Source organism: Schistocerca piceifrons, chromosome 1 (assembly GCF_021461385.2).
Source record: "Schistocerca piceifrons isolate TAMUIC-IGC-003096 chromosome 1, iqSchPice1.1, whole genome shotgun sequence".
NCBI classification, from domain to species: domain Eukaryota; kingdom Metazoa; phylum Arthropoda; class Insecta; order Orthoptera; family Acrididae; genus Schistocerca; species Schistocerca piceifrons.
The window spans coordinates 74271349-74281039 of NC_060138.1; the positions used below are offsets into that span (position 1 = coordinate 74271349).

The following is a 9691-nucleotide window of genomic DNA, read 5'->3' on the forward strand; positions in this document are numbered from 1 at the left end:
TAGATCAGTCCATAAAGAGGAATTGTGGTCCCATCTAGGTAGATGTTTCTTGCTGAAACATGGCTATGCTAACCGTGAGCACGACACCTCCCTAGACGAAAATCTTCTTTTTTTCTGATAAGGTAGATTTGGAGTAGCTGATTAGCTCCTGTCGGGATATGCAAAGTAGAGATTTGCTCCTGCAGCGTTGGAACCCTGGTGCTGTGACTGGATTGGCTACCAGGGCAACAGAAAAGTCAAAAGGGGAAGATTCAACGAGTAGAGGATAGTTCGATTGGTTTGTGCAATGTGGGGGCGGTTTCTTTTTCGTTAATTTGGCTCCCATACCGAGGCTTGATGCCAACGGCCTTGCCGCAGTGGTAACACCGGTTCCCGTCTGATCACCGAAGTTAAGCGCTGTCGGGCTGGGCTAGCAATTGGATGGATGACCATCCGGTCTGCCGAGCGCTGTTGGCAAGCGGGGTGCACTCAGCTCTTGTGAGGCAAACTGAGGAACTACTTGAATGAGAAGTAGCAACTCCTGTCTCGTAAACTGACATACGGCCGGGAGAACGGTGTGCTGATCACATGCCTCTCCATATCCGCATCCAGTGCCGCCTGTGGGCTGAGGATGACACGGCGGCCGGTCGGTACCGTTGGACCTTCCAAGGCCTGTTCGGACGGAGCTTTTTAATTTATTTTTTTACCGAGACTTGGTGGAGGGGGTTGTGATTGTTTGGGGAACGTCGTCTTGTGGTCCTACCCTGGTGGAGAACTCCAGGTCTTTCCCTAGTGGGTGAGACTTGCGGTCTGTGTTTTGTGGTGGACAAAGAGCCTGTGGCAGTTTCCAACTGTACCATCTTGCACATATTATGTGTCACGAGGGTGAACTTATTCGTCCTGAGTTGGCAGCCCGACGTTTGACAATTACAGCATGCACCATCATGCCTGTGAGTCAAATTGGTTTGACCAGACCAGTGATTGGGTGCACCTCACACTGAAATACGCCGAGACTTCAGGGCTGTGATAAGGAAGTTTCCCGCTTTCTGATAATCAGATGGCCAGACCGCGTGGTTTTCATATTTTCGTGTACGTTTCAGAAGATTACAGCTGTCGCAGCGGCCGCTCCTTGCCGACAACGCGCCGTTTTCCCGTGCCTCCTGAATCAAAGTGAAAGGGTACAGTACTGTTGCACCGGCGTAGAGCTGTTGAATGATATTCGCAGCTCAGATGAACCATAGTTTTTGGTACAGCCGATCGTAGCTGATTCCATTTGAATAGAGTTAGGCCTCACAGTGGATTCATGTAAACAGAGTCAGGTTGCGTTGTGAAAGAGATTATTTCAGGGGAGAATTTATATAGCTTACATCCCAATGTATGCTTTGCCTATCAAACACCAGTTCTTAACTGATTTGTGTAAGATTTAGCAACTGGTTCTCCAGAAAGGTGTAGTTACCAAAGGTTTAATAAAACTTGTCATTATTTTCTGAACTGTTCTCATTCGCACTCCCTCTACTATTCACTGTTTTTATTTTGTTGTGTTGCTGCATGAGTACACCAGCAATTTAAAATTCAGTGCTTTTAAACTAGTTAATCTGATTATTAATTTGACTTCTGAAAGTGATTACACGCATAGGGCAACACAAGTGCCATGAGTATATTCACTAATTCGTCTAAAAGACTCATGTGAGCAGCCCATGATTTGAAGGTTATTGACAATATAATACTTTCATGTATGTAAGGACAATAGTATTTAGCTTTACTCAGACACATATTTATGATTAAAGTAAGCGATGGATTGCAACTGGCGCCCCTTGGTCAGGATTTCGGTTCATGGCACTTTTATGATGTAGTTAGTGCGTTATCTTGCGGGACAGCCCCGTTTTTTACTTTTTTTTCAATGTGAGACTACTGTGCACAGAACATTTAGACTCGGTCTTGGTGCTATGCTTTGTATCTCAGAAGTTTGTAGTATGTGGTAGTCACATCTTCAACTTTTGTGCTCCTGTCGCTCTCAGTTTCGTGTAATGTTACGTTATGCTGATAGGCGGCCCACAAGTAAAAATGATGGACATACCGTTATATGTTGTAGTAATTTTATTTCGGTGTATGTATCATTGATGTCTCTTTTTTATGTTTCTTATTGGGTCTTATCAGTAACTCCTGCGACATTAGTTGCCTGATGTATCGTTGCTAACAGCACTGTGAAAGCTATTGTGGAAGAAATTTGATTATGGGGATGTGACCGACATTTTAGAGTAGGTTTTGCTTCATGAGTTTAGGGATAAATGTGTGCATTATTTAAAAGAAAATCAGAACAGAGTTGAGGAGCGTGTTGCGTTAAGGCGGGCCCACACTGAGCGCGCCGCGCCGCGGCGTGCTGCGCAACGCTGCTGCACCCCGCGCACACATGTTAACAGAGACGAGTGCGCCGTCCGCGCCGCGCCGCGGCGCTCCGAGGCGCGCGCTCACAGAACACCAATATAGTAAAAGTGCAAAGACCACATTATTATACGGAAACACAGAACGACACCAGCGCTACTTGTGGCCTGGCTGTGAACTTCAATACGAAAAAAATATGGCGCGAAAATCTCTTATGTTTATTTCTAAATACGCGAATTAGAGGACAATATTTTTCATTTAATCTTTGAATGTGGGCCGCATAGTGCAGTAATAAAGGTTTTTGAGATCTTGCAAAGTAATATATAAAAGAAATCTCAATCAAAAACAAACATTAACTACTCATAGCTGCAGTTTACATTGTGAAAATTTTCGTAAATTATGACGTCACCTTTTGACTGTGAATTTTTTTTGTAAAACTCAATATTGCGATTTTGCCCGTGTGGCCATTATCATGTGGAAATAAACGAGCTTTAGCACATGGCAGACAAAAATCATCTGACATTGCATGCATATATAAATGATTTTTACGTTTCCACATATCCTAAAGCACATTATGATAACTACACAGCTAATGGATAACCAAGAGGTCATTTACAAAAAAGCTGTGGTACAAACCAGGGATATACTGTAAAGTCTACAAAATCCGATTTATTATTTTTTCTGTTGATTGTTATTTATGGATATTCAGTCATCTGAAATTGAACTTCTGCACAGTTGAAATAAATTTATGAAACACACAAAATACTACTTTACAAAACTGAAAATCAAATTGGGAGCAGAGCAGGTAGACGAATGTAGCCAAAATGCTTTTGCCAATGAGACATTCAAAGAAAATGAACTGCAACACAACATTTTATTTCTTTTTTCCCCAACAAGGCTGTTATTTTGGCAACACCCATCATGTTTAAATAATGAAAGAAGACACTGGTACAACATTTATTTTTAACATTTTTATTTATTTACTTCCTCTTTGAAAACACTGTTTGGTACTTTGCTGAAAATTAACACAAATTCCCCTTGACAGCACTTTATTCATTATACTTTTAGAATCCAATCATCACATCTAGAAAGTGTTAAGTTATGTGCCTGCTGAATTACCAGATTTTGTCATAACAAGTCAAAGGCATGATTTTGATACAAGAACATTTGTATACGTATAGAGAGCTTACTCTCATTGTACACATAATAAACAAAATGCAAAGTCTTTTAACATGATTTGAACTTCTTTTTAAGTTGTTGCATACACAATTTCCTCTTGTTTGCAAATTTCTTTTCTTTCACATACTTGTATATTATAAATGGAATACTTGTCTTCAGAAGTCTCTCTTCAATGTCATGTTTATTACAAATTGTTGTATGAGACAGAACAAATGTTTTTTTAAAATTATCATGTAGTTTTGTTGTGTGACCATGACTATTTAGACACTCATACAGCTGATCATGGAGTGCCCTGAGGAAAATCATGACTCTTTCACTCGCATATTTCAAATGAGAATGCTCCTCACTATTCTCTTTAAATGAGGTAAACAAATGATTTTCAGTCACAACGGAGGAGTAGAGACTGGTATTACATGTTTCACAATCATCTGGTACATCTATGGCTTTTAGTACATAGCCTGCTACATAGGCTAAGGATTGTTGATCTTCTACAGACTCGATGATACCATCTGAGTAAGAATAAATTTGCTCAGGTGTATCAGTGTCTTTCACCTCACATTCACTTAAATGTTCACTCCTACCACTAGCTGCCAAAAAGTGACACAAACTGCTCAAGGGAGTGTAATCAACATTTTCACAGTTACTTACACTCATGGCTTTGAAAGGCAAAGTCATATGATTGACAACACAAGTCTTCAGAGCTTGTACCAACTGAAAACAAGTTGGGTTTGTATTAGCAATACGATGTTGTCTTATACAACAAAAGAAGTTTTCTAAAGCATCTTGATTGAACGCCTTTAAAGTTAAGTACTTAAAGCCAACCGCTTTCAAGGTCTTCCACAAGAAAATAATAGGCTGTAATGTAATCTGCCAACCTTTCATGAAGCTAAACATATTAGTCTCGTTTCTTCCCGTTTTTAAATCTATTATTTGCCAGCTGCCTATTTCCCTCAATATGCTATACCACATTTCTAAATGTGGCGAATTTTCTGATAAAGCACACCTAAATTGTTTTCCATCCCTGGGATATTGCTCATTACTGTTGAGTGAATCAAAGAGATTATCTACCTTTTCCACAAACTCAGCTGTGTGTATAGCTTCAGATGGTAATGTGTGAGTAGAAACATATGTTTCAATTGCAGCTGCAACAGTATGGCTCATTTGTGCAGCAGCAACTTTTACCTTCATTTTGACATGGGAATCAGAAAAGTTAAAGTGTTGTGCTTTTAATTTGGACAGAGTTTTGAACCGTTTTTTTTATCCAGAAAGAACACTGTACTGATGTACTCAAACTTTGCTGCTCTGTGAGGTTCAAATTGAATTTTATTATCTATCAAAGCATTTCTAGTGTTTTTGAGCAGATGTGGTACATCATAAATGGTAACAATTGGTTGATTATTGACGACAAAATGAAATATACTGGGCTTCAACAAATTTGCTTCACACAGTTGCTTAAGGGCCTTTTGGTTTGTTGCATTCTGGTCACATACAGTACAAACCACTTTGAACCCAATATTCTGTAGTTCACTTATGATGTGAAGAATGAGTGATTTCAAATGGGTGTAGTGGAAAATGGTTGCAGTCAAGTAATATGCTAGAACTTGTTTCCAAGTTCTGTGAATGCCTTTCAGCAAAAAAACCAATGCTTGACTAGTAGCTACAGGTGAACGTCCTAAATGGCCCAAGTCCTGATACCCATAGATAGCTGTTTGTGTGCATCATAGTACATACCATCATCCAGAGACATTTCATCAAAAAGTAGAGCACAATACTTGTCATTTTCATGTGTATTACTTACTTCCCTTTCTAAAAAGTTTAATAAAGCTGGATTAAGACCTGTGTCAAATGGTATGTGGGAAAGCACTCCCTTGAGCAGTCTGACAGATGGAAGGGAGGAGTATGTGGCCAAATATCTGTACAACCGGGGACTACGCTTATAAATAGATAAAGCAAATGCCTTATCTTGTATAGACCATTGTACTGCTGTGGGCTGCATATTGGCATTTCTTAACTGACTATTAATAAAAGTTTTAGTCACATCATTCAACTCTTCTTCAATTAACTGAAATTTCCTGTCATCATATAACTCTTTTAGAATTTTCAATTTATTCCTCTCATTCTGTAGCTGTTTTTTCAGTTTACACACTCTGGAAACTGTAATTCTATGCAATTTATACATTTTGTGTTTTCTTGGAGTTAAATCACGTTTAGAAACGCCAGATCCCATTACACCTGCACTACTTTCAACATCATAAACAGGTGAGGATAAAAAGCTGTACTCACCACCATCTGTGCTCTGTAAAGGGGGACTGCTTCGTTGTATTACTGTAGATTTTGCATTGTGACCTGTCTCGTGCACACTTATATTTGCACCCGATGTGGTGAAACCGCCACCACCACCACCAGTGTAACACAGATGGGTGGGGGGAGGATGATACAACACCAATTCCATGTGCTTTCGTATAACACCAGGATTTAGCCTGTGTCTAGTAAAGTTCACAAAATCTGCTTCATAAAAATGATCCTCACACACATAATAATAACTACAGTTGACACCTTCATCTATATTACAGATCAATTTCCACTTCTTTAAAGTCTCGCTTTTTGTTGCAGCTGGAAATTTATAGAAATGTTTATTCTTGTGTTTAGAATTTATTTTTACATAATAACTACTCCTGCATCCAGGAAACTTGCACGAGTATTTCAATTTCAATCTCAAACTGGATTCTTCTCTTCCTGTATGATCCATCCTTATGTGTCTGAAATGTTATTCAAACCAAAAATTAGGAACGAGAAAAAAGATCAGGTATAGTTTACATTGATTAATGTTAAAGAAAACTCAATGTGAAATTAATTTCACTATCAAAAATCATATTAGCTTATGTCTAAATGCAGCTATCCTGTACTGAAGTATTGATAACTGCTATCATGGCTTGTAATCTGATGTTTTATTGCTACAAAATAGTGAAAAAACGAAACAAATTCTCATTTCTACATCACTCTATATATAACTGTGTGAGCGCAGTTGCACTATATTCTATATTCAACACTACTTCGTTAAACAGTGCTAAACAGTGCTATCAGGCGGTAGAAACACTGCTTATTGTATCATTTCAGTATATTTCAGCATCTAGATACCATGGTACATACCAAATTCAACTGTACATTATCAGTAACAGTTACAGCTGTAAATCTGTATTACATTGTGTTGAGCATTAAAGTGCGAGAAGATTTCTACTGCATTGGATATTGCCACAATAATATGTGTAAATGTTCAGCTGCTTGAAGGACCTGCTTTGTGTGACTTCGAAACAAATGTCTTATGTGAGAACACAACCTTTGTCGATACAACAGCAACAAACACTTTTTACATGGATAGAGTGTTATGTACTGTGCAGAATATTTACTGTCGAAAACGGGAAATAGAACACACTCAAGGCGTTACGAATCAATTGTAACACGTCCAATATTTGGTATGTAGTAAATGGCACAATAACTGATACTTATTATGTCACTAAGAGTACTTCGTGGCAAATAGGAAGATGAATCAAAGCCAGAATTATATTCCATTACAGGATTCGGAAAGTTGAATACAAACTATGTCAAAAGCTGCTAGCATGGGATTCTCTATGAAATACAAGGAAATATTAACAGAAATAAGAAATATACTTACCCTTTAAGTAAACTGAGCAACGGAAATTGTATTTCTTTGCAGGAACAAATATACAAGAGTCCACAGAACGTAATGTGATGATACAACCTCGTGTTTTATATGAAACAAAAGTAAAAAAGTAAATACTGAATCATCACACCAGCAAATATTACGAATGCATCCAAAAATTAAGCAGAATAATAGCAACATACTTACACTGCAATTTAAACGAAAAATCACGATCACGTTGCTACGATACCAAAACAATTATGGAAGACTACGTCATCCAATAGGAACACGAGACTATAAATTGCTAAACTCGCAGCGCTCCAAGTGGCCTGGGACCAAACCACCGTCGTGTTACCGGAAATCCCTGTATGAGTTTCACCCCCCTGCGCGCACTGTGGTACCAGTTGGATCGCGCGCACGGTCTGAAGATCGAGCGAGCGAAGCCCCGTCTAAACTGAGCGCGCGCAAACGCGCCACGTCCTTTGATGTACCGACAACAGCAGGAACACTGCGCGGCACGACGCGGTGCAGCGCGGTTCGCCGTCCACACTGAGCGCGCAGAGACGCGCACAGCCGTTTTGCGCAGCGCGGCGCGGCGCGCTCAGTGTGGACCCGCCTTTAGAGTCGGAAACATGCGGAAGTAGCAAACGAATTGAATGCTCACGAGAAGCAAAGCTCGTGTGTACAGTTAGAATGGCTGTGCACTGTTGTCCAAAATCGAACACGAGCGAGCCACTGATGCAGAACAAGATAGAACGGCGGAAGAACTTCATTTAAATCAGTCTGCAGACAGGGCGCATGCTCCGATGATGAGGGTTAAGTACACTCAGGAAATGAAAGTGAAAATGAGACCGCAGGTCATGCAGGTTCTGTAAATACGGAAAGAGGTACAGTCAGGGAAAGTAACAGACCGATTTCGCAGGCAATGCCCCGTAGAGCAATTGAGTCGCGAGCGTCTAGTTCTGGGGACGTTCCTGGAAATGCACAGCTAGAATAAAAAATGTGTGTGAATTCCTAAGGGACCAAACTGCGTAGGTCATCGGTCCCTAGACTTACATACTACTTAAACTAACTTATGCTAACAACAATACATACACCCATGCCCGAAGGAGGACTCGAACCTCCGGCGGGAGCGGCCGCACAATCCGTGACATGACGCCTCAAATAGTTCAAATGGCTCTAAGCACTATGGGACTTAACATCTGAGGTCATCAGTCCCCTAGACTTAGAACTACTTAAACCTAACTAAGGACATCACACACATCCATGCCCGAGGCAGGATTCGAACCTGCGACCGTAGCAGCAGCGCGGTTCCGGACTGAAGCGTCTAGAACCGCTCGGTCACAGCGGCCGCCCATGATGCCTCAAACCGCGCGGCCACTTCGCCAGCTACAACCCTAGCTGGGTCTTTTCCTCACCTTTGACGCAGATAATTGTCCCAGGATGATCGAATATTCGAAGTGACGTCATCATTTCTTTATAAGGTATACTAGGATCGTCCCAGTGGAGTCCATGAAAGAAAGTTGTTAGCCACTTTGCACTCCTCCGTGTTTTAGTACAGTTCACATCCATGAAAGGCCTCGATGGTGCAATTCTCGTTGAGAATGTCTCTATTATACCAGGATCTTCAGTGTATGCTATTAGTGCAACTTCTTTAAATAAAATTCTCTACATTCGTCATAATAGAAACCTTGAATGTCGGCCGGCCTGTGTGGCCGAGCGGTTCTAGGTGCTTCAGTCTGGAACCGTGCGAACGCTGCGGTCGCAGGTTCGAATCTTGCCTCGGGCATGGATGTTTGTGATTTCGTTAGGTTAGTTAGGTTTAAGTAGTTCCAAGTTCTAGGGGACTGATGACCTCAGATGTTAAGTCCCATAGGGCTCAGAGCCATTTTTTTGGACCTTGAATGTCGGCAACAACGTTCACACTGCGAGCTGTCATTATGAAATGCTCTGGGCATGCCACTGCACTTGGCCATTTATACAGCACATTGCGCAACGTCAGTAAGTGGGCAATAGTTAAGCACACGGTCATGTAGAACTAGAGCATACCCTGCAGTGTATTCTGAGAAATTTGATAAGGCTTCAAATTCGATTCTTACATCTATTGGTCCTGATTTAAGTATCTCGTTAATCTTAGAATAGTCTATGACGCTGATTGGTGGCCATCCTTGAATTTCCATGGACCGAGTAGGCATCCTTCCTCTTCGACACCTGCATAGTAAGAAGCTGGAACCTTGCATACATGTCAAAAGCTACACTGTATATATTCTGATCCCACTGTAGCACTAGACCGTCATACGGATAGAATTCTGAATGCAAGTAGACTGTGGCATTAAAAAAAAAAAAAAATCGTATGGCATTTTAGCCGGGAGGCCCCATTTGGGAGAGTTCGGCCGCCGTATTGCAAGTCCTTTTTAGGTGACGCCACATCGGCGACTTGCAAGTCAATGATGATGAAAATGACGATGAGGGACACACAACACCCAGTCC

At 40.9% G+C, this 9691-nt stretch overlaps 1 pseudogene; it reads left to right on the plus strand.

Annotated features, from left to right (window-relative positions):
* The first annotated feature begins 338 nt into the window (after positions 1-338).
* Positions 339-456, plus strand: LOC124728303 (annotated as a pseudogene).
* Positions 457-9691: the final 9235 nt, after the last annotated feature.